General features: G+C 39.6%; 2 protein-coding genes across 10 annotated transcripts in view; one reads left to right on the forward strand and one right to left on the reverse strand.

The window, feature by feature from the left end:
• The window catches only part of ZNF609 (zinc finger protein 609), a 228,111-nt gene that overhangs the window by 188,561 nt on the left and 13,351 nt on the right, over positions 1-26,199 (forward strand). The window lies entirely within an intron of this gene.
• The window catches only part of LOC309624796 (uncharacterized protein), a 99,755-nt gene continuing 80,728 nt past the window's right edge, over positions 7,173-26,199 (reverse strand). The window contains 2 exon segments of the mRNA XM_082383402.1: positions 7,173-15,254; positions 23,789-23,842. The gene's annotated coding sequence lies outside the window, so the exon portion shown is untranslated.

The following is a 26,199-nucleotide window of genomic DNA, read 5'->3' on the forward strand; positions in this document are numbered from 1 at the left end:
TATGGCTGTGTTGGGTCTTCATTTCTGTGCGAGGACTTTCTCTACTTGCAGCAAGTGGGGGCCACTCTTCATCCCGGTGCGCGGGCCTCTCCTTATCGCGGCCTATCTTGTTGCGGAGCACAGGCAACAGACGCGCAGGCTCAGTAATTGTGGCTCACGGGCCTAGTTGCTCCGCGGCATGTGGGATCTTCCCAGACCAGGGCTCGAACCCGTGTCCCCTGCATTGGCAGGCAGATTCTCAACCACTGCGCCACCAGGGAAGCCCTAGACTATCTTCTTCAGATCTTCTTCCTGCTCTCCAACACGTAGCCTCAGCTCATTATCACATGGTTTCACTCTTCCTTATGTGTACCAAACTCATCCCAGATCCTCTTAAGAGTTACCAAAATCCTACCTATTCTTTCTCTGATCTGTCACACTGCATGTCTATACCACAGTATGTGTAGCATATTTTTTTAATAATTATTTGATATATATTCATTTCCCTCCCCCCAAATAGAAAAAGATTTTCAGTTAAGTGAAAGTTTTGAATCTCTACTAGCACTTGGCACAATGATGGAGTATAATAAGTAATATATATTTGCTGGCTCATTGCATGAAAGCACTGTTTGAGGTAGATTAATCTGACAGTAGTTTACTGGCTGGATTGACAGAAAGAATTAAAGATTGGAGTTAGGAGCATAATTCAAAGTCTGTTAGAATAATCTAGAGGTGAGTTAACAAGGACCTGGATTCTGATGGTTGTGGTTGGGGATGGGGAAGAAGATATTATTCAGAGAGAGTTCAGAGGCAGAATGTACAGGCCGTGGTGACTGGCTCATATCCAGATGCCACAGAAAGCCAGCTCTGCTTCCTCCTTTTTCAGCCCATGATCCCTTTTCGTTATGCCCCAAATTCCCTGCTTCCTTTAGAGATCATCAGTTGCCTCTCTTCAGGGTCCCAAATTCTCATAACTTAGGAGAATTCCAGCTGGACAAGTGGATCCCCACAAGGCAAAACTGACAGCAGTGGTAGAACTGGCTGGTCCCCAACTTTCTGTCTTCCAGCATGAAGATAGCAGCAGCTTAGTTAACATCTTTGTAAAAAGGCAGAAATAAAATAATGCTTGGGTTGTATCCCTTAAGTCAGCAGTTTTAAAACTTTTTAGACTCAGGACTCCTTTCCATCCTTAAAAATTATTAAGGACCTCTAAGAGCTTTTGTTTATATCTATTGATATTATAGTTATTGATATTTGCCATAACAGAAATTAAAACTGAGAATATATTAAAAATAGAATGGACTTGAGGACATGGAGAGGGGGAAGGGTAAGCTGAGACGAGGTGAGAGAGTGGCACGGACTTATATATACTACCAAATGTAAAATAGATAGCTAGTGGGAAGCAACCTCATACCACAGGGAGATCAGCTTGGTGCTTTGTGACCACCTAGAGGGGTGGGATAGGGAGGGTGGGAGGGAGACGCAAGAGGGAGGGGATATGGGAATATATGTATACGTATAGCTGATTCACTTTGTTATACAGCAGAAACTAACACAACATTGTAAAGCAATTATACTCCAATAAAGATGTTAAAATATATATATATTTATTAATCTATTTAAAAATAACAATAATAAACCTTTTACATGTTACCATATTTATGAAAATAACTACAGTTTCTAAAACAAAAATATTTAGTAAGAAGAGTAGCATTATTTTACATTTTTACAAATCTTTTTAATGTTTGGCTTAATAGGAGACACTCTGGATTCTCATGTGTACTTCTATATCCAGTTTGTCGAAATATCACGTCATGCCTCCTCTGGAAAACTCTTATGTACACTCATGAGAGAATGAAAATAAAAAGCCAAATTTGTCTTAATATTATTATGAAAATAGTTTTGACTTTGCAAACCCCTTGAAACTGTCTTTGGGACTGCCAGACATCCCTGAACCATACTTTGAGAACCACTGCCTTAAGCAGTGTTTTTTAGTTTCTCTGTCTAAGAGAGTCTTAAAGATGTATGTTTCATTTTTTTGCCATGTCTAAGCATTCTTGGCACCTTTACTGAGACCCTCATTACCTGTTGGTAGAAATAACACACTTAAAAGAGGAATAAAAACAAGTCTTCAATTTTTAAAAATTTGTTTATTGGACATTGATCACATACACCCAACACTGCATTCAAAGCTCACTGACAAATTAGTTGTAGGGAGTTACCAAAAATGGTTTTGTCTGACTAACTGATTCCTTTGGCTAATATCTATAGAATTTTTCCCCATGGACTTTGCATTCCAAATATAACAGACTCTTAAGAGAATCATGGAATTAATGCATGTGGAATGTATATGGCCGTGAAGTCAGTTAAGAGGAACTGTAGGGCCTGATGATAAACCTACGTTAGTACTGGCTCCCTGATTTCCTCATCTAAAGTAGATTATAAGAAGCAAGTTGGATGTGATACAGAGGTTGGGAATATGGAAATGACTACTACTGCAAAAGGTAGACATGTTAATGACAAAAAGGGACTGCTGACAACCAGGTAGGAGACTGAAAAGCAAAACACAAAAACTCAACAGAGAAGTCTGATCACAGTTAATAGAGTCATTAACCCTTAAGGTAACCTTTAAAAGGACATTCCTTTACCACACCACCAGATAATCATATCTAGAATAATGTCCCTGAGTCATGAAGAAAAAGATAAAAATATCCTCTGTATATTGAATCCTCAATTTATGAATGGCTTGTGTTCCAAAGTTAATTTTATTTTCAAAACATTTATTTATAGAAACAGATAAATAATTGTTATTTTGGGTTGCAGACAATCTGCTTTTTCAGTTTATCTATTCAACAAACAACCTTTGAGTGCTTAATGTCAATAGAAGTGTTTCAGTTAGCTCTCATTTATAGCTTTGTTTCAGTGAAGGATCCATTCTGAGGCCAAAGCCTGGGCATATATATTCTGTTCCCCTCTGGCCTCCATTATTTGCCCTATAAGGTGCTAAATTGTTGATATCAGGGGCCTGCAAATTACAGTCAAAGTGCCAAATCCAGTCCACTGCCTGTTTTTGTAATTTCATTGGAGCACAGCCATAACCCATTCATTTGTGTATTGTCTGTGACGCTTTGTGCTACAAGGGTTGAGAAGTTACCACAGAGATTGTGTGGCCTGCAAAGGCTAAAATATTTACAATGGGTTCCTTACATTAAAAGTTTGTAAACCCCTGGTCTGCATGATGTGGGCTGCCCTCGTCTCTGACCTCATCTCTTCCTACTCTTCCTCTCACTTACTCCACCATGGTCTCACTCCACTTTGCGCTTCCTGAGAACATGCCAAGCACATTCCCACTACAGCGCCTTTGTACCAGGTTTTTCCTCTGCCTCAAATGTTCTTCCTTCTAATTTCCTCATGGCTCACGCAGGTTTCTTTGCTTAAATGTCACCTTCTCAATAAGGCTTCTCTTGACTGCCCTTTATAAAATAGCAACATCCCATCCCTCACATTCTTTATTCATTTGCTCCTGCTTCATTTATCTCCATAGGACTTACCACTGTCTAACATATATTTACTTGTTGTCTGTCTCCCACTACTTGAATATAAGTTGTATAAGAGCAAGAGCTGTCAACTTTGTGCATTGCTATATCCCAGATACTCTGAGCCAAAGTAGGTGTACATTTGTTGAAGGGAGGGAGGGAGAAAGGTAGGAGGGAGGGAGGGAGAAAGGTAGGAGGGAGGGAGGGAGGGAAAGAGGGAAAGGGAGACTTGCATGCTAACCTGCCCTTTATTCAGGGAGTAGTTGTCAACATCAACCAGGATTGGCAATGGGGATTGAAACAAGATTTAAAAGCAGCATATAGGTAAATACTGATGTTTCCATTTGAAAACTCAAAGCTACTGGTGTATTCAGTCACATGTGACCTCTTCCCCCTAACCTATTTTTCAGTCCCTTATGTTGAGAGCAAGCAGCTGGCCTTGTTTATCTTTGTTCTCCAGTACCTAGTCCAGTGTAGGCTCTTAATAAATATTTGCTTCCAGCCCAGAAATGGACCTTGGTATCTTCTTAGTTGTTTTTTATAACTTTAATACTTACCATAATGCCTGGCAAATAAGAGGTTCAGTAAATATTTGCTCCAGGAAGGAATAAGTTGAATGAATTCTTTGTCTGCTTAGGATAAAACGCTATTCTAGGTTATCTGTTGTTGTATAACAAATTATTCCCAAAATATAGCATTCTAAAACTTATAGTTTCTGTGGGTCAGCAATTCAAGAGTGGCTTAAGTAGCTGATTCTGTCTCAAGATTGCTCATGAAGTGGCAGTCAAAATGTCAACTGGGCTGCTATCTTCTGAAAGCTTATTTGAGGATCACTTCCAAGTTGGCTCACTTACGTGTCTGTTAGCAGGAGGCCTCAGTCTCTGGCCTCATGCACCTCTCCATAGGGTAGGCTACTTCAGTGTCCTCATAACACAGCAGCTAACTTCCCCAAGAGAAGTAATCCAAGAGGAAAAACTAGGAGGAACCCACGTTGCCTTTTATCACCTAGCCTGAGAAGGCTACTTTCACCACATTCTGTTTATTAGAACCAAGTCGCTAATTGTAACCCACAGTCAGGTGAGGGGAATTAGGCCTCTCCTTTTAGAGGGAGGAATATCAAAGAATTTGTGGACATATTTTAAAACTGCCACAATCACTTTGATACTCTGAACTAAATAAAGAGAAATTACCCATTTACAAGAAGTGAGACAGGGTTTCAGAGATGGTATTCATCCTGCCACTTATTTGCCCTCTTCAATTATAATATTTTCCTTTCCTAAAAGGAAAAAAAATTTAGCATTTTGTCCTACCAAAATTAATTACTATTTTTACCTTTTTTTTTTTTTGAATAGGTAACACATGTATATGGTGTAAAAATTCAACAGTAAAATGAATATACAATGAAAAACAAGTTTCCTTCCCCTGAATTCCAACCACCCAGTTTCCCTCCCTAGGGAAGACCTCTAATACTAGTTTATTTATCCTTTCAGAGACCTTCTGTGCACTTACAAATAGACACTTATATGGTTATTTTTACACACATGGTAGCATACTGTAATTACTGTTCTGTACCTTGCTTTTTTTTTCCATTTGCCTGTATATCTCAGAATTTGTTCCATATCAGTTTATTTATAGTTGTTTTTTAACAGCTGCATAGTATTCCATTGTATGGATAGGCAGAAATGTATTTAATTGCTTCTTCATTGAAGGACATTTAGTTAGTTTCCCATCTTTTTCTATTATAAACACTGCTGCAGTAAGTACCTTGTTCATTTTGTGCACTGAGAATATTTGTGGATAAATACCTTCAAGTGGATCTGTTGGGTCAAAGAGAATGTGCTTTTTGAAAGATAATGCCCAATTGCCACCAGAGGTTGGGCCAGCTTTATACACCCACCAGCAATATATGAATTTGCTGTGCCCTCTCTAGGCATAGTAGCAGTAGAAACATTTAGAAGTGTTGCCAGTAAATAAAGAATTATTATATGTATTTTACACTTTATGCCCGACACAATCCCCTGATACATGTTGATACCAAAAAGTTCTTCATTTTTGTTTGTTTGTTTTTGGGGTTTTTTAACTGAAGTATAGTTGATTTTCAATGTTGTGTTAGTTTCTGGTGTTAAAAAATTGTTGATTAACCTCGGGGGAGATAGACTTTCTCTGTAGAAGTTTACTGAGTTGGTCACTATATTCCAGAGAGTTTTTTAACTCTTTGATAGAGTAGAATGCTACTGAGAGAGAACCTACTGCCTGCTGTAGATTGCTTTAACGTTTTATTATTTTTTTAAATTTATTCATTTATTTATTTATTTTTGGCTCTGTTGGGTCTTCGCTGGCTGCATGAGGGCTTTCTCAAGTTGAGGTGAGCAGGGGCTACTCTTCGTTGCGGTGCTCGGGCTTCTCATTGTGGTGGCTTCTCTTGTTGTGGAGCACGGGCTGTAGGTGCGCAGGCTTCAGCAGTTGTGGCACGTGGGCTCAGTAGTTGTGGCTCGCGGGCTCTAGAGCGCAGGCTCAGTAGTTGTGGCACATGGGCTTAGTTGCTCCGCGGCACTTGGGATCTTCCCAGACCAGGGGTCGAACCTGTGTCCCCTGCATTGGCAGGTGGATTCTCAACCACTGTGCCACCAGGGAAGTCCCTGCTTTAATGTTTTATTGAAGTATAACATAAATAAAATGCACAAATATTAAGTACATGGTTTGATGAATTTTTACATATGTATATAGCTGTGTGACTACTACCTACATCCAGAATTAGAACATTACCAGTACCCCTAGAAGATTCTCTCATGCCCTCTGCAGTCAATACCACCCCAAAAGGTAACCACCGTTCTGATTTGTATCATTATAGATGAGTTATCCTACCTTGAAATGTGATCACATGGTATGTACTCTTGTTTGGCTTCTTTCACTTAACATTATGTCTGTAAGATTCATCCATTTTGTAATGTATAGCAGTAGTTCATTCTTCAGAGCATTATAGTATTACATTATGAATATACCACAATTTATCCATTCTACTTTTTACAGACATTTGAGTTGTTTCTGGTTTGGGACTATTATGAGTGAAGCTGCTATAAACATTCTTTTACATGTCTTTTGTTGGATATAAGTTCTTGTTTCTGAGAACTGCTGGGTCATAGGGTAGGTGTATGTTTTGCTTTAGAAGATCTGCTTAGAAATACATGAGTTTGGTAGAAACAAAATAGTTTTCCAGAGTGCTTTTACCAATTTATACTCCCACTCAGATAAAAATTTTTTCTACCAGGTAAACAATATCTGAAATGACATGCCTTATATTTCATGCCTTGTATTTTGTTTAGCTTAAGTCTTTGATCATTGTTAAAACTCCATGGGAAATAGCATTTTATTAGTCATTTATACTTTTAAGTGCTTGAGTTTCATGGCCTTTCATAGAATCACAGAATTCTAGAGGTCTAGTCCAACGAAGGAGGATAAAGTAGCTTGCCCAGAATCATACAGCTGGTTACTGACTCAGTTGGGTAAAGTAGATGCTTATTCAACTCACAAAATAAACTATTACTGTATTCAAACACTAGTAAGACTCCCATTATGTATAAGCCCCATTATGTATAAGAATGGAACTACTTGGAAGTTCTTCTTTTATTGACTTAAAACAAATAAAACTGCCAAATATTTCTCCAGCAAAGATGGGTTTATTCAGGATAGGCAGAGAATTGCAATTTGGGGTCTGCAACCATGGTAAGCCACATGCAAGTCCCTACATGGCAAGGGAAGGAAAACACTTTTATAGATGGGAAAGGGAAGCTGGGAGTGCTAAAGTAAACAAAGAAACCACGATTGAGTCCTTGCCAGGAAAGAAGAGGAGTCATTCTTCTTCCTGTTGGGCTCTGCTGTTATCACAGAGCATAAGAGCTCCTTCTTCTGGTCTCCCAGCTCTATTTAATTGAGGTTTCTGTTTATTAATCTTTTACATTTCCCCCTTTTAATCAAGATCTTTCTCTGAAAACATCACTAACCAAAAGTCAGTTTTTCTAGTTTCAGCAGCTTTTTGTCCCTCAGTGCCAGGAAGGACCTTTCCTAGGTGTAATGTCTCAAGGCAGAGGGAAAGTGCACAAATTGGAAACCTATTGAGGTCACGTTCGAGTGAAAAGGGAGGGTAGAAGGCAGAATTCTCAAGCACTTTTTATCTGAAGTCCGTATGTTATCAAGATCATAAACATTTGAGATCATCTGAAGTGTTATATCATCATCAGAGGTTTGGCAACAAACTTCCAACAGGGCTGGTCCAGATATCTTGGGAAAGCTGTCTCATCAGATGTTGTCGCTTCTGTTCTGGGAAATCTTCACTTTCAGGCAACCCAGATAATGTGCAGGTCCAGTCAGGGTTTGGTGCTTTCTTTACTTGTATCACATGACTCACCAAGAATCTGTTTCTTGGAGTTTGGTGGTACAAGGGTTGGTTAGCAGTACCCGATAGGGGCCTTTCCAGTGAGGTATAAGAGAATTCTTTCCCAATAGGTGAAATCTCCAGGTTACAAGGTGTGATGCTTAAGGTCTTCGTCTCCCAAGGGTACACTGTGAAAAGACTGCTTTACCAAAGCATGGTTATTTTATTTTTTTTTAACATGTTTACTGGAGTATAACTGCTTTACAGTGTTGTTAGTTTCTGCTGTATAACAAAGTGAATCAGCTATATGCATACGTATATCCCCATATCCCCTCCCTCTGCGTCTCCCTCCCACCCTCCTTATCCCACCCCTCTAGGTGGTCACAAAGCACGGAGCTGATCTCCCTGTGCCATGCAGCTGCTTCCCACTAGCTATCTATTTTACATTTGGTAGTGTATATATGTCCATGCTACTCTCTCACTTCGTCCCAGCTTACCCTTCCCCCTCCCCTTGTCCTCAAGTCCATTCTCTACGTCTGTGTCTTTATTCCTGTCCTGCCCCTAGGTTCATAAGAACCATTTTTTTTTTTAGATTCCATATATATGTGTTAGCATACGGTATTTGTTTTTCTCTTTCTGACTTACTTCACTCTGTATGACAGACTCTAGGTCCATCCACCTCACTACAAATAACTCAGTTTTGTTTATTCTTATGGCTGAGTAATATTCCATTGTATATATGTGCCACATCTTCTTTATCCATTCATCTGTCGATGGACACTTAGGTTGCTTCCATGTCCTGGCTATTGTAAATAGTGCTGCAGTGAACATTGTGGTACATGACTCTTCTTGAATTATGGTTTTCTCAGGGTATATGCCCAGTAGTGGGATTGCTGGGTCATATGGTAGTTCTATTTTTAGTTTTTCAAGGAACCTCCATACTGTTCTCCATAGTGGCTGAAAGCATGGTTATTTTTAATAGAAGCAGTTAGGCCTTTGCAGTATTAGAGTATCTCTCCTTTTACCACTTGTGGGTCAAAAGAAGCAGAAGCCAAGTGCATTGGACATCTTATGACTATCTCAAAGGGTGAGAGTTTATGAGTTCTAAAAGGGGTGGATCTGAGATTTGGAAGGACTAACAGCAATGCTTTTGGCCAAGGTATTTGGAGGGCCTCTACCAGTTTTGCCAATTCAGTGTTAAAAATGCGGTTGGTGTGTTCCACGAAACCAGAGGATTGAGGGTGGTAAGCACAGTGAAACTTGTAAAACCGGATAAACAGCACAGGCTCATTGAAGTACCTGGCCAGTAAAATGGGTTCCTCGATCACTGTAAAGTTTGAGAGGAGTTCCCCAGGTAGGGATAATCTTTTCCAAAAAGACCTTAGCCACAAGAGGCAGTAGCCTGTCTGCAAGAGAAGGCTTCAGTTCATTGTGAAAACATACAGACCATGACTAAAATATATTCACACCCATGAGATGGAGGGAGTTGTATGACATCCATTTGCCAAACCTCAAATTAATCAGTTTAGTAGCATTTTTAAAATTTTATTTATTTATTTATTTGGCTGCGTCGGGTCTTCGTTGCAGCACGCGGGATCTAGTTGTGGCATGCGGGTTTTCTCTTCTCTAGTTGTGGCGCGGGCTCCAGAGCACATGGGCTCTGTAGTTGTAGCGCGTGGGCTCTGTAGTTGTGGTACGCAGGCCCAGTAGTTGTGGCACGCGGGTTTTGTTGCCCCGCAGCATGTGGGATCTTAGTTCCCCGACCAGGGATCGAACCCGTGTCCCCTGCGTTGGAAGGCAGATTCTTTACCACTGGACCACCAGGGAAGTCCCGAATTAAGCAGTTTAAAACGTCCAGGAGCAGTACAAACAGGCTTCCCTGGGTTGTACTTTGGACAAGTGGGACAAGTGCGGTAGTCACTTTTTGTAGCTTTCTTAATGTTTCCCCACTCATACTGGTTTATAAATGCGATCATTTTGTCAGTACACCAGTAGTTTAATGCATGGACAGTGGTGGGGAGTGGGAATTTTAGAGTCCTCTGTAAGACTGGGTTGTTATTTGGTCCAAACCAGAGCTTTCTCTTTTTATCAAACCAAAAATGGTTGAATTTCCAACCTTGCTTTTCCTTTTCTGAGGCCAATTGTTGGGCTTCTCTAGCCAGTTTCCCTAAGTCATCATTTGGGGAAATATCCCTTTGAGCCATGACAGAGATTTGGCTGCTTTCATTTGGCTGCTGAGAAATGTTGAGTGTGATGATAATTCAGAACTTCTACTGCATGAGGTATAAAAATGGCTAAAGGGCATCCCATAGTGATTTTCTTGGTTGCTTTAACCAAAAGGGCAGTGGCTGTAATGGCTCTAAGGCAAGGGCAGGAGGTGTTCCCATGCCACAGAGTCCAGTTACTGGCTATAATATCCTATGGGTTGTTGGTGGTCCCTTGTTTTTGGGTAGGTACCCCAAGGGCATTCCCTTCCTTTTCATAAACAAAAAAGGAAAAGGGGAATTTGATAATTGTGATGCCCAAGAGCAGGTGGATTCATAAAACTCCCCTTTAAGGACTTAAAGGCCATGTTGTCCAGTTCTTCCCATAAAATTGGGTCAGGATTGTTAATGTTGAGTAAGACATACAGAGGTTTGGCCATAGAGAGAAATTTAGAATCCAATTTAAGCAATAACCAGTAGCTCAAGAATCCCTCTCAGTTGGCACCTAGTTTTGGGTTTGGGGAAACTTAGGACACCATGAAGTCTATCTGGATCTGATTGTAGCCCTTATTTTGAGATCAGATGCTCTAAATATTGAAACTAGGTTTGGGCAAACTGCAGTTTTTCTTTGATGACCTTGTGTCCCTTTAAGCCTAAAAGTTTGTTTGTTTGTTTTTTAATTTTATTGAAGTATAGTTGATTTACGGTGTTGTCTTTAATTTCTGTTGTACAACAAAGTGACTCAGTTATGCATATATATATATTCTTTTCCATTGTGGTTTATCACAGGATATTGAATATAGTTCCCTGTGCTATACAGTAGGACCTTGTTGTTTATCCATCCTATATATAATAGTTTTAAACCTGAAAGTTTTAGCAAGTGGTCGCTGTCTTCCTGTGAAGAGAAAAGGAGAGCAAAGAAGCAAATCATCTACATACTGCAACAAAGTAGAACCCCTGAACTTTATATCATCCAGATCAGCCTTCAGGGTTGGTGAGAAATGAAGGGCTCTCAATAAAGCCCTTGAGACATTACTGTCCTGGTGAATTGTTTTTCTTCCCAAATGAAGGCAAACAGGTGTTGGCTAGCTTCATCAACTGGAATACTAAAGAGTGAACTCATAAATCAGTTACAGTAAAGAATTTACTTCTGATAGTAATAGATGTTAGTAACGTATGAGGGTTAGGAACAACAAGGTATTGAGGGATAACAATGTTTTTTTTGTTTGTTTTTTTGTTTGTTTTTGGCCGTGCCGCGCAGCTTACGGGATCTTATTTCCCCAGCCAGGAATTGAACTCGGGCCACAACAGTGAAAGTGCCAAATCCTAACCACTGGACCACCAGGGAACTTCCTACAGTGTTGTTTTTTTTGCTCAGAGGTCCTGGGCCTCCACCCTTGGCCCTTAGGTTTTCTCACTGGGAAAATAGAAGTGTTACAGGGGCTAGTACAAGGGGTAAAGAGGCCTCAAGCCTTGTAATCTTCAATTATGGGCTTTGTGCCTTGAAGGGCTGCTTTACTTTATATGATATTGATTAATTCTGGGAAGAGGTTTTGAGGAATCTATGTGAAACTTGATGGGAGATGCACTATTAATTTTGCCAATATCAGTTGGAGATTTTGCCCATAAGGAAGGTGGTAGCTGATTCAATAGGGACAAATGATCAGTGTTTCCAGAATCAGCTCTAGAACAAATAAAAAGATGTCAAAGGATCATTTAATTCACCTGGCTGGTTACTTTGATGACTACTGTCAAATTCTAGAGTTAACTCTTCCTTTTGGGAGAAAGAAATTTTGGCATGATACTTCTCTAAGAAGTCTCGGCCTAATAAATGGGTAGGGACAGAGAAACTAAGGAGGAAAGGGTGTATGTATCTGAAAGGGCCTAAACAAAAGGGAATTGGTCAGAGATAGGAACCTTTTGAGGTTCATTAGAGATCCCCACTATTTGAACTGGGGTTTTGGGGGGTTTTTTTGGCCACGTCTCGTGGCATGTGGGATCTTAGTTCCCCAACCAGGGGTCGAACCTGAGCCCCCTGAATTGGAAGCATGGAGTCTTAACCACTGGACTGCCAGGGAAGTCCTGAAATGCTTTAATATTCCCAGGCAGGGGCTGCTTTATATTAGTTGGGTTGAGCACTGAGAGTGTGGCTCCAGCATCATTTAGGACTGGAAGAGACCCATTCCCAATCTGGAGAAATGTTTCTCCAAGTCGATTAAGAGGGAGAATTGGGAAAATCCCTGGTAGTTCCTTAGAGCCCCATAATTGAGAGTTGGGAGGATGTTGGAAAGGCTGGTTAGAGAGCTGAAGATGCCTAAAGTACTTAAATTTGTAGCAATCTCTTTTCCAATGTCCTAGCTCTTTGCAGTAATAGCAGAAACTAGGAGGGTTTTGGTTTTGTTTAGGAGCCTTCATTTGCTGGATTTGAAGATTAAGAATTTTGGTGGTCTCCCATTTAGGTGACTCATCTAGAGTGCAAGAGAGCTGGTTTGTCAGATTAATTAAATCTGGGATGGACATAGTTTCCCATTCCATCCTGGTCTTTTCTACTAGATGGGAAAGATCCCAGTTCAGCCCATTAATAAAAATAGAGTTAAAAACTACCAGGTGGAACCAACACATGAAGGAAGACCAGAATTTTTTTTTTTTAATCTGAAGTCGATTATAATAGTTATGAACAGTTTCATCAGATTTTTGTATGCAAGCCTGAAGTTTGTTCCAATCAACAGGCTTTGGAAAAGCCCTAAGAATTGCTCAATGAAGTCGCTTAGCCATATCTCGAACCTGATCATGTAGTAAGTTAGTGGGCTGGTCTCCCAGTTGTAATTCTAGAGACATTTCAGGATTTTCCCAATTAGCAGTTTTCATCCAATGCTGGGCCTGGCCTTCACCAACAAGTATATGAACTAGCTGATATAAGTCAGGGAAACCAAATTGGTAAATTTGAATGACTATATTAAATTCCTCAGGGACTTCCCTGGTGATGCAGTGGTTAAGACTGTGCTCCCAATGCAGGGGGCCTGGGTTCGAGCCCTGGTCAGGAAACTAGATCCCACACACATGCCGCGACTTAGAGTTCGCATGTAGCAACTAAGGAGCCCATGCAGGTGGGATAGGGAGGGTGGGAGGGAGGCTCAAGAGGGAGGGGATGTGGGGATATATGTATACTTATAGCTGATTCACTTTGTTGTACAACAGAAACTAACACAACATTGTAAAGCAATTATACTCCAATAAAGATATTAAAAAAAAAAAAAAAAAGAGCCCACAAGCCACAACTGAGACCCGGTGCAACCAAGTAAAAATCAATCAATCAATCAATCAATCAATAAAATTTTTAAAAATAAATCCCTCAGAAAATCTGTGAGGATCTTCAGTTACTTTGGGAAAATCTTTGACAATGGCTCACAGTTCAATATAAGGGAATATAAGAAATTAAGGGTTTAACCTCTGGATCCTCAGAAGGCTTAATTTTTTTTTATGATTTTTTTAAAATTTATTTTATTTATTTATTTTTGGCTGCATTGGGTCTTCGTTGTTGCACGCAGGCTTTCTATAGTTGTGGCAAGTGGGGGCTACTCTTGGTTGCGGTGCACAGGCTTCTCATTGCAGTGGCTTCTCTTGTTGCAGAGCATGGGCTCTAGGTGCATGGGCTTCAGTAGTTGTAGCACGCAGGCTCAGTAGTTGTGGCTCATGGGCTCAGTAGTTGTGGCTTGTGGGCTCTAGAGCGCAGGCTCAGTAGTTGTGGCACACTGGCTTAGTTGCTCCGTGACATGTGGGATCTTCCCAGACCAGGGCTTGAACCCGTGTCCCCTGCATTGGCCGGTGGATTCTTAACCACTGTGCCACCAGGGAAGCCCAGAAGGCTTAATTTTTAAGGGACAGGTTCTAACAAGTTGAGAGGAAAAGGGAGCTGGGAGAGTTTCAGAGAGGGGGTAAGTTCCGGGAGAGAATTTGTATGAGGGAATTGAGGGTAAAGAGGAGGCAGAGGCAGTATAGAAGGAATGATTGAAATGGTGCTGGAGGCAGAGTCTGGCCATAGGAAGCCAAGGGAGAGAAAGGGGGTGCCAGACGTGGAGCCTGAGACAAAGAAGCCAAGAAGAAGAGCCTGAGATTTCAGGAGCCATTTTATCTTTCTTTAATCATTTATTTACCTCAGTTAATCTTAAAATCTTATTTTGCAGAGAAGCAGTTTTAGGTTTCTGATAATGTTTGGAAGCCTTAAAATGCCAGTTGAAATAGGCATACCATTCAGCTCTGGAAATTTCTGAGCTATTGTAGTCCAGTTCAGTTTTAAGGAAATTAAGTTTGGAGATTTTAAAAGTTCCCCCAAATGGCCGTTGATATTCTAAATTGCCTTTGGACAGGTTGGTCCATTTAGTTAGAAATGCGCATGAGGAAGGACCACAGTTTTTAAACATAAAATTGGCCAGAGTCGCAGGGTGTGGGGGCCCACAGATAACTGGGATCCCATTTCTCAGAGGTTTTCCTCTAGAGTAAAAGAACAATTTTCAAACAGCTCAAACAACTTACAGTTCAAACAGCTCAATTCAAACAGCCTGCAAGCTAACACAGCCATTTCTAAGGAAACAGCCTGTACCTGGAGGAACCAGGCCAAAGGCTTTTCAGCCATTTTCCAGAGAACAGCCCCTAGTCCATAGGAATGGGCCAGTGACTGAACTGGCACAGTTTCAGTGAAGCAGCCCCTGTTCCCAGAGGAATGGGCCAATAGCTTCTCACCCAACTTCAGTTAAAACAGTCTGATTTCAAAATCACACTGAAGTGCCAAATGAGTGCCAAACAAGGCCATACAGAATAAGGCCTTAACCAGAAAAACAAAACCTTAAAATGGATCCTGAGTAAAGCCTGGAGAGCTTCATACACAAAGAGGGCATGAGCTTGGATCCAGGAGAAAGACCCTCCAAATTCCAGGGTCAGCCAGAAAAGCAGTGAGCTCAGTGGGCTCAACTGTGGGTACCTCACCTGTTTGCTCACCAGTCCTGGAGTCTTCAGGGGTCTCCTCTGGTCCCCATATGGGCCACCAAAATGTTGACCTAAATCAAATAGATGGCCAGGTATTTCTCCAGCAAAGATGGGCTTATTTGAGATCAGCAGAGAATTGCAATTCAGCGTCTGCAACCATGGTGAGCCACATGCAAGTTCCTGCACAGCAAGGGAAGAACACTTTTATAAAGGGGAAAGGGAAATTGGGAACACTATAGTAAACAGAGTCCATAGCTTTTCATTGGCTGAGTCCTTGCCAGGAAAGAAGAGGAGTCTTTCTTCCTACTGTTTGGGCTCTGCTATCATCACAGGGCATGAGAGCTCCTTCTTGTGGTCCCCCAACACTATTTAATTGAGGTTTCTGTTTATCAGTTTTTTATACCTTACTTGAACAGAGTTTCTGGAGAGAAACAAGGAGCATTCATTCATTCAGCATATATTTATTGAGCATCTACTATATGCCAAAAATGTTTCTAGTTCTTATAGATACAGCAGTCCAAAAAAACTGACAAAAATCTTGCTCTTCATAGAGCTTACATTCTAATAGGACTGAACAGACAATAAGCAAGATGAATAAATAAAATTTCTGCTATGTTACATACTGATAAATATTATGGGGAGGAAGGTAGGAAAGGGAACTAGAAAGTATATAAGTGGGGAGTGGGAATGAGGGATGGCCTCACTGAGATGACTTTTGAGAAAATATTTGAAAGAAATGAAGGGAAAGTAGCTTTGAGAATATGGGGGATGGGGGGAAGGGATGTTACTGATGATGGAATGGCAAGTTCAAGGCCCTAAGATGAGAACATGCTTCTTGTGTTCAAGGAACAAGTAGCTCACGTGCCAGAACAGAGTGTGAGGGGCAGAGTAGTAGAAGATGATGTTGATCAGAGAGGTAATGAGGGCCAAGAGCACATGAATCCTTTAAGATCACAATAAGAATTTTGCCCTTTAATCTGGGTGAAATGGAAAGAAGCCTTTGGAAGGTTTTGAGTAGAGGAATGATAGGCTATGACTTGGATTTTAACAGGATCTCTCTGGCTCCTGTGTTGAGAATGGGTCAGAGAGGGATAGGATGGGTATAGCAATAATTAGAGGAGTACTTGGAGCCAGAGAAGTGGAGATAGTGAGATATGATCAAAATCTGGATATATTTTGAAGGTTGAGCCAACAAGATTTGCTGCCTGTCGGATGTGGGGTGTGAGAGTAAGAGAGGTGTCAAGCAGAACTCCCAAGGTTTTTGACCTGAACACCTGAAAGGATGGAAATGCCATTACCTGAAATAGGGAAAACTCAGGCCAAGTTGTTATTGGGAGCAGGGGGCAAGGGAGTGGTCAAGGAACAGGTGGATATCAGGAGCTCAGTTTGGGTCATGTTAAGTTTGAAATCTCTTTTGAGACATCAAATGGAAATGTCAAATTTGCAATTAGATATATGAATCTGGAAAAGGTAGGTGCTGGAGATAGAAGTTTGAGTCATTAGTTAGATATGAAGAAGTAACAGCAAAAGGTGCTGAGAAGGAGTGAGCAGAACAATAAGAAGAAAATCAGGCCAGTGTGGTGTCCTTGTCCTGGAAGCCAAATGAAGGAAGTGTTTTCAAGAAGGAAAGTGGAAGCTAGGAAGCAAGGAAGCACATGGCATACAAGAAGGAAAGTGGTCAACGGAGCATTAGGTTATTAGATCCCTGAGAGAAAGCATGTACTAAGTGGAAATGGTAAAAATGAGGGCTCTGGAGGTAAAATTTACTCTTTCCACTATTGTGCTTGTATCAGTCTTGACTGCACGACTGTTTTTTTTTTTTTCCTTCAATATTTATTTATTGATTTATTTATTTATTTAATTTATTTATTTGGCTGCGTCGGGTCTTAGTCACGGCACGCAGGTTTTTTTTTAATGTTTACTTATTTATTTATTTTCTTATTAGTCATCCATTTTATACACATCAGTGTATACATGTCAATCCCAATCTCCCAATTCATCACACCACCACCCCCACCCCTAGCCACTTTCCAACCTTGGTGTCCATACATTTGTTCTCTACTTCTGTGTCTCAATTTCTGCTCTGCAAACCGGTTCACCTGTACCATTTTCTAGGTTCCACAGATATGGGCACGCAGGTTCTTCATTGCAGCATGTGGGCTTCTCATTGTGGCAGCAAAGTGCATGGGCTCAGTAGTTGCGGCACGCGGGCTCTCTTAGTTGTGGCCCAAGGGCTCTAGATCACGTGGGCTCAGTAGTTGTGGTGCGTGGGCTTAGCTGCCCCACCGCACGTGGGATCTTAGTTCCCCATCCAGGGGTCAAACCCATGTCCCCTGCATTGGAAGGCAGATTCTTACCACTGGACCAGCAGGGAAGTCCCTGCACAACTGTTTTGAATTGTCCTCGAAACAAAGTAGTGCTGCTTTGGGATTGGGTTTTGTCTTAACACTGCACTCCTCCTGTGACCTGGGGGAACCTGATTGCTGCCTCATACCTAAGTCATTTCCCCTTTACCGTGTTCCGGTGTTGATCGCCTTTAAGAAGGGAGAATACTTAACTCAGCACTCTAAAACTTAGTAATGTTTAATGAGATTATGTCTGTGAGGCCCTTGGTAAATATGAAAATAACCTCCTAGAGAAACACAAAGCACTACTTTTACTACTACTTTTAGCATATTATTATTTTTATTATCTTCAAACATGCCAACCCTTTCCTTATTTTGTGAACACTTATTCAAAATAGAAAGCTTTCTAAAATGAAAACTAACTTTTCTCTTTCTCTTCAGCCTACTTGCTGCCTTAAAGCTAGCCCTTAATAGAGAAACTAGGTCTGTTAAGTGTTATTTTCTGCTTTTTCCTTCCTGTCTTCTTATTCTCCCAGCTGTCTCAACTCAGAACCTTGTAGGAAGAGAGTTATACTTCAGAAAACTGTTTGCTCTGACATTTAAACAAGCCTCCATTTTGTTTTTCCATATTGGAATTTTTCCTCTTCCCCTCTCCCATTTCCAGCACTCTGACCTGTCATCTTTTCAGCTCATTCATTATTGTTAACGTTTGCAGATTATACCAGAGGAGGGAGACAGATTTATAAACACGTGTTCCTACCCAGCTGTTTCAAGAGGAGGAATAACATTCCTCTTCTGATTGTATACCTGCTCTCTATATATAGCTGTGATCATCTGCCCTTGTTAATGAGGTGCCTACTTCTAAGTCTTACCTTGTCTAGAAATAAATGTACCCTGTTCCTATTCAAATTGGTTATACAGTAATCAGAGCAGCCCATCACTGGGAGGAGACATCCATATGGATTCACTTTGCTAACAGCCAGAGAGAATTTAGCCTAATTGCTTTCTTAGGAGGTTTGTCATTTCGCTTAAGATGCCAGGGCCCTAGAAAGGGATAGGAATCCTGTCCTTTTCCCCCCTGGATGCCTCCCTACAGTCCTTTATGTATCTTTTATCTAAGATGAAGATAAAGGGACATATTAAGGAAGTTGTGTAAAAAGAATCAGAACCCATTAAGAGATAGATGTGTAATGCCTTGAAGATCTGACCACTCATCAATAATGAGTAATGAGTAAATTACTTAACCTTTCTGGGCTTCCATTTCCTTATTTACAAAGTAACTTTTTTTTTTTTTTAATTTATGTATTTATTTATTTATTTCTGGCTGCGTTGGGTCTTAGTTGCGGCATGCAGGCTCTTAGTTGTGGCATGCGGGATCCAGTTCCCTGACCAGGGATCGAACCCGGGCCCCCTGCATTGCGAGCATGGAGTCTTAACCACTGGACCACCAGGGAAGTCCCAGAGCAAGGATTTGGACTAAGGTTTTCTGACTGCAAGTTCAGTTATCTTTAGACAGCATTCTACATCAAAGAAGAATATGGTTGAGTTATTACAGATAGGCCCTGGGAGTGCTTAATCAAATAGTATTTTATTAGTCTATGACCAAAGACAAACAAAAGACTTATTCTGGAGTCTTTTAAGTTGTTTTTTTTTTTTCTTTTCTGCTCAGTTCTTTTTTTTTTTTCTTTTTTTTTTTAATTTTTAGCTGTGTTGGGTCTTCGTTGCTGCACACGGGCTTTCTCCAGTTGTGGCGAGAAGTGGCCACTCTTCATTGTGGTGCATGGGTTTCTCATTGCAGTGTCTTCTCTTGTTGCGGAGCACAGGCTGTAGGTGCGCAGGCTTCAGTAGTTTTGGCTCGCGGGCTCTAGAGCACAGGCTCAGCAGTTGTGGCGCAGAGGCCTAGTTGCTCCGCGGCATGTGGGATCCTCCCAGACCAGGGCTCGAACCCGTGTCCCCTGCATTGGCAGGCAGATTCTTAACCACGGTGCCACCAGGGAAGTCCGAATTCTAGAGTCTTATTCTCTAGATACATTACATAGAAAATGTGCCTTTGGGCACATTGAATTACTGTATTCAAACTTACGACACATCCCTTTTGTTCTGAACACATAGCAAGAAGTAAAATATATAAAGTGAAAATCAAAGAACATGTTTGGGCTCACAAACAAAATAATCTTATCCATGGACCAAAAACAGAAGAGATGCAAGTCACTGAATGAGGCTGAAACTGTGGGCCTGCTGGCCTCCAGGTATGGGACCAGAGAATGGTGCCTGAGAGATGAGTTCCTGGTACTGAAAATATCTATAGAGATAGTTCATAAATAGAGAGAACTTGAGGCCAGGGGAGTAGGATGCCAACTCCCCAACCAGTCTCATGGAAGGAGACTTTTAAAAAGTTAATTGAACTTAGCAACAAAAAGAAATGAACTACTTACTGACACATGCAACAACATGGTGAATCTCAAAAGCATTATGTTAAGTGAAAGAAGCCAGATGTGGAAGACTGCATGCTGTCTGATTCATTGTATATGAAATTCTGGAAAAGGCAAAGCTATAGGAATATAAACCAGATTAGTCATTGTCTGGGGCTGGGGATGGTGAAATGAGATTGATTGCACAAGGGCTGAGTACTTTTTGACTAATGGAAATGTTCTATAAATTGATTGTGGTAGTAATTATACAACTGTAAATATTAATCACACTCATCAAATTATATATTTTAAAACAATGGATTTTATTGTATATAAATTATAACTATAAAGCAGATTTTTTTTAAAGGGTATATAGGTATAGGGCTTCACACCAGAGTGACAAGTGGCAAGTTGGTTGCATGGCAAATTGTGTAGATTCAGAGAAAGGTAAAGAATTGGAGCAACTAATGAAATCAATCTACTGTATTAGGTTTGATTATAATAGAACCTACCCATTGTTGGAGCTTTAAAAAAATTGCCCTTGATAAAGAATTTGTTACTTAAAAAAGAAAAAAAGTTAATTGAGTGGGGGAGGAGGGAAGCCTAAGGAGTTGTGAAGAAGCTGCCTGCTGGTTCAATGATTAGAACTGTGATATCTTAAATATCTTCTAATGGCTCAGGCCATTAGAAGACCTCTTCAGACTAGGTCCTTAGGGGGCTAGATGGAAGAAATTGCAAAGCTATTAAACAGAGAAGGGGGTAAATTAGTAACAAAAACATCTCATTCAAAAAAGAGACTGGAAACCAAAATTATATATAATAGAAATCTAATGCTAAGAAAGATAACCACTAAAAATTAACCAGGACTTCCATTTTGAGGAAGATGGAGTAGACATACCTTTCCTGATTTCTCCCACTAAATACAACTAAAAAACCTTTACATTATTTATATATATATATATATATATATATATATATATATATATATATATATATATAATATACAGAAATATCCAACAGAGGACTAGTATCTAGAATACATAAAGAACTCTCAAAACTCAACAGTAGGAAACAATCCAGTCAGAAAATGAGCTAAAATATGAACAGATATTTCACCAAAGAGGATATACAGATGGCAGATAAGCACATGAAAAAGCTGTTTAACATCATTAGCATTAGGGAAATGCAAATTAAAAATCACAATATGAGATATTACTATACAACTATTAGAATGGCTAAGATTAAAAAGAGAGAGAGAGGACTTCCCTGGTGGTGCAGTGGTTAAGAATCCGCCTGCCAATGCATGGGACACGGGTTCGATCCGTGGTCTGGGAAGATCCCATACGCGGCGGAGCAACTAAGCCCATGAGCCACAACTATTCAGCCCACGTACCTAGAGCCCGTGCTCCACAACAAGAGAAGCCACAAAATGAGAAGCCCGCGCACTGCAACGAAGAGTAGCCCCCACTCGCTACAACTAGAGAAAGCCCGCGTGCAGCAACAAAGACCCAGCGCAGCCAAAAATAAAATAAATAAATAAATATTTTTTTAAAAGTTAAAAAAGAAACCAAAACTAAATGCAACTACAATATGACCCAGTAATTGCATTCTTGGGTATTTATTTTGGAGAGATGAAAACTTAAGTTCAGGGGACTTCCTTGGTGGTCCACTGGTGAAGACTTCGTGCTCCCACTGCAGGGGGTGGAGGTTTGATCCCTGGTCAGGGAACTAAGATCCCACATGCTATGCTGTGCGGCACAGCCAAAACAAAACCAATAAATAAATAAACAAATCTTATTTTTAAAAAACCAAAAAACTTAAGTTCACACAAAAACCTGTACACAAATGTGTATAGCAGCTTATTCATAATAGCCAAAAACTGGAAACAACCCAGATGTCCTTCAGCAGGTGAGTGGTAAGACAAACTATGGTATCTCCATACCAAACCACCAATAAAAAGGACTAAACTATTGATACATACAACAACCTGGATAAATCTCCAGAGAACTATATGCTGGTAGGAAAAAAAAAAAAAAACAGTCCCAAAAGGTTATATACTGTATGATTCCATTTATATAATTTTTTTGAAATGACAAAATTATAGAAATGAGAAACACATTACTAGTTGCCAGGAATTGAGGAGGGGTGGGGATGGGAGGGAAATGAGTGTAGCTAGAAAAGGACAACATGAGGTACCCTTGTGTTGATGGAAATATTTTGTATCTTCATTACATCAATGGCAGAATCTCGGTTGTGATATTATACTATAGTTTTGTTGTAAAATGTTACCATTAAAGGGCATGTGAGATCTCTTTATTATTTCTTACAACTGTATGTGAATCTATAATTATCTCAAAAATTTTAAATTTTAAAAATTTAACCATCAGGAATTGAATGCACACCTGATGAAATTAACATATGGTACAAAGACTGTAATAAGTATGTTTAGAATTCTTAAAGAGAAACAGAATAATAAACTCTATTAAAAATAAAACTATGAAAAAAATAAAAAATAAAACTATGAACCAAACAGCCAGTAATTAAATAATGTCATGTAGATATGAAAAATTAACCAGTTTAAAATTTTGGAAATGAGAAAAAGTTCATTTAAATATAATTATATATTATAGTCATTGAAATTTTTTAAAAACCTCAACACATTGGATAAATTCTAGGCTACATATAGTCAAAGAAAAGATTATAAATTGGAAGAATCAAGCACAAAGAAAAACTATATGAGAGATCAACATCAGTCCTAGAAAAAAAAAAATGAAAAGAATGGCAGAAAGACAATAAATTAATATATAATAGGTAATGACTTTCCTGAATTAGAGAAATTCTAATTAGAAACTTAACTAGGTAGGTTGTACACTCCAAGTACTGTATACCAAACAGATAAATAAAAGTAAATTCAGGGAGACTTCCCCGGTGGCACAGTGGTTAAGAATCCGCTTGGCAATGCAGGGGACACGGGTTCCATCTCTGGTCCGGGAATATCCCACATGCCGCGGAGCAACTAAACCCATGCGCCACAACTACTGAGCCTGCTCTCTAGAGCCCACGAGCCACAACTACTGAGCCCGCACACCACAACTACTGAAGCCCGCACGCCTAGAGCCCGTGCTCCACAACAAGAGAAGCCACCGCAATGAGAAGCCCGCAACAAAGAGCAGCCCCGCTCACCGCAACTAGAGAAAGCCCTCGAGCAGCAACGAAGACCCAACACAGCCAAAAATAAATAAATTTATTTATTTAAAAAAAAAGAGTAAATTCAGTATTCTGGTTAAATATGGTAGATTGAAAGTACATGTTTACCTCCTACCTTCCCCCTAAAACCCATTCAAATGTCAGTAAAGGGATTTTGTTTTTAAGATATAAACTCACAAGGTAAAGAAGACAGACAGGTATAAATCAGTAAAACTTGGGACACTAGAAAGCAGGTGCACAATGCTAATTTAAGAGACCTGAAAAAACAGAAGCTTGTTTGTTTGTTTCTTTGTTTACCTGAGGTTGGGAGGAAGGAGAGCCAAGAATAAGGAGTTTGCACTACAGATTTCTAGAAATATTCAGAAATTGGAAATATCAGAGTACCTTTGAACACAGGGAATATGAGGTGAAGCTGAAGACAGAAGACTGGCTGAAGGTCTAGAGAAGAAGCAAAGGCTGTGCATTATTATCCCCATCCTACACAGCTCCTCTGCCATTACAGAAAACTGATGTTCATTCTTCGGAGAGTTTCAACCAGAGCAGGGACACTGGGCATAGAGGAAGGCAGGGTGCTGTACCAAGGACTAAGTGAAAATCCATATAACATAGAGAAACTGGCAGGCAGGTAAGAAATTAAAGAGTTCCTCTCTGGGGAATCTGACAAGTCCTGGAAAGGAGGAAAAATCTCTACCAGTATTCATGGCTTAATGGAAAGGCCCACACATAGTGCTTCCCGTCCAATTTTTATTACCTTTCATTTAAATATGAACAAGATCCGAAGGTCACCAAACTTTTTGAGGAAAACCTGAAAAACAAGAGATTGTAGGACAAAACAAACAGAAAAAAAGGAGTTAGAGGGAAAAAACTACTGAGAGAGCAAAAGACTATTGAGAGAAAAAAATATATAATGAAGTATCTTCAGAGAGATGAAATATTGTATCCCATGAAACAAGGATACTTTTTTTTTTGATTAAAAATGGCAAAAATGAAAATTTCAGTATGTAACCTAGAAGATGAAGGAAATCCCTTATAATATACAACCAGAAGACAAAGAAATGGGAAATAGGCTAGAAAGATAAGAGGATTAGTCTAGAAGGTCCATATAGGAGTTCCAGTAATCAAGAACAAGTGGCAAGTATAATTGATAAGAAGACAGAAAATTAATAAGGATATAGAGGATTTGAAAAACATTATCAATCAACTTGATCTATCATTTATAGGCTACCCAACAACTGCAGAGTATACATTTTGAAATATTCTTTTCAGGTGCACATGGGATGTTCTTCAAGATAGACCATATTTTATACCATAAATTAATTCTTAATAAATTTAAAAGAATTGAAATCATATATAGTATGTTTTCTAATCACAATAGAATTATATTAGAAATCAGAAACAAAAAGATAGTTGGAAAATTCCCAGGTATTTGAAAATTTGACAACACTCTTGCAAATAAACCCAGAATCCAAAAAAAAAAAGCCAGGGAAACTAAATGTTTTGACCTGAATGATAATGAAAACATATCAAAACTTGTGGACTGGGCTTCCCTGGTGGCGCAGTGGTTGAGAATCTGCCTGCTAATGCAGGGCACACGGGTTTGAGCCCTGGTCTGGGAAGCTCCCACATGCCGCGGAGCAGCTGGGCCCGTGAGCCACAATTACTGAGCCTGCGTGTCTGGAGGCTGTACTCCGCAACAAGAGAGACCGCGATAGTGAGAGGCCCGCGCACAGCGATGAAGAGTGGCCCCCACTTGCCACAACTAGAGCAAGCCCTCGCACAGAAACGAAGACCCAACACAGCCATAAATTTAAAATAAATAAATAAATAAATAAATAAATAAATAATAAAAATTTTTTTAAAAAAGGAAAGCATTAAAAAAAAAAAAACTTGTGGACTGCAACTAAAGTGGGCTATGAGGGAAATTTACACCTTAAATGCTTATATTAGAAAAGAAAAAAGATCTAAAACAGGGATTGGTGAACCTTTTCTGTAAAGGGCCAAACAGTAAATATTTTAGGCTTTGAGGGCCATATAGCCTCTATTACACATACTCAACTCTGCCTTGAGGCGTGAAATCGGGCATAGGCAATGGGCAAATGAATAAATGTGGCTGTATTCCAATAAAACTTTATTTCTGAGCAGTATTTGAATTTCATATAATTTCACATGACAAAATATTATTCTCCTTTTCATTTTTTTTCTACAAGTAAAAATGTAAAAACCATTCTTAGCTTGTTAAAGATACCTTTAAAATATCTCATGGTAGAATGTTTATGACCTAGTGATAAGACATAAAAAGCACAAACAATAAAGGAAAAGCTTAATATATTTGACTTCATTCAATGTAAAACTAACCAAAAATAATTTAGAATTAAGGCAAAAAAAAAAAACAAAATTAAAAACTCCATGTCAGGGAATTCCCTGAGTTCCAGTGGTTAGGACTCTGTGCTCTCACTGCCTAGGGCCAAGTTCAATCCCTAGTCAGGGAATTAAGATCCCACAAGCTGTGCGGCGCAGCCAATAAAAAAAGTCCATGTCAGACATTTTATACCATGTTAAATTTCAGGTGGATCAAAGATTTAAATATAAAAAATCAAACCATAAAAATACCAGAAGAAACCATAAGAAAAAAAACTGTTAATAAAGTGATGGAATGGGGAAAGCCTTTTGAAATATGACAAAAATTCTGAAGCCATAAAAGATTGATAAATGTAACAACCTAAAAGTAAGTAATTTCTGCATAGCATTAACCACCGTTGGCAAATGACAAACCGGGGGAAATATCTGATTTGTAGTACAGTCAGAAGGCTTACTGTGGTATATAAACAGTCACAAATAAGAAAAAGACTATAATTCAGTAGAAAAATGAGCAAAGGATATGAACAGACAGTTCATTAGAAGGTAAATACCAATGTCTCATAATGGTATCTTGTAATGAAATGCTGTACAAACTCATAATAAGAAACATGACATTAAAACTACATAAAACACCATTTTTCTCCTATCAGATTGGCAAAACCAGAAAGTTTGAGAACACTATGTTGCCAAAGGGAAAGGACAACAGGTGTTCTCATGAACTACTAGTGGGTTTATAAATAAGTACATCCTCTCTGAGGGCAAATTGGCAGTATTTATGAAAAATCCAAATACAAATGCTCTGTG

The sequence above is a fragment of the Balaenoptera borealis genome, assembly GCF_965194805.1.
Source record: "Balaenoptera borealis genome assembly, chromosome: 3".
Taxonomy (NCBI): Eukaryota; Metazoa; Chordata; class Mammalia; order Artiodactyla; family Balaenopteridae; genus Balaenoptera; species Balaenoptera borealis.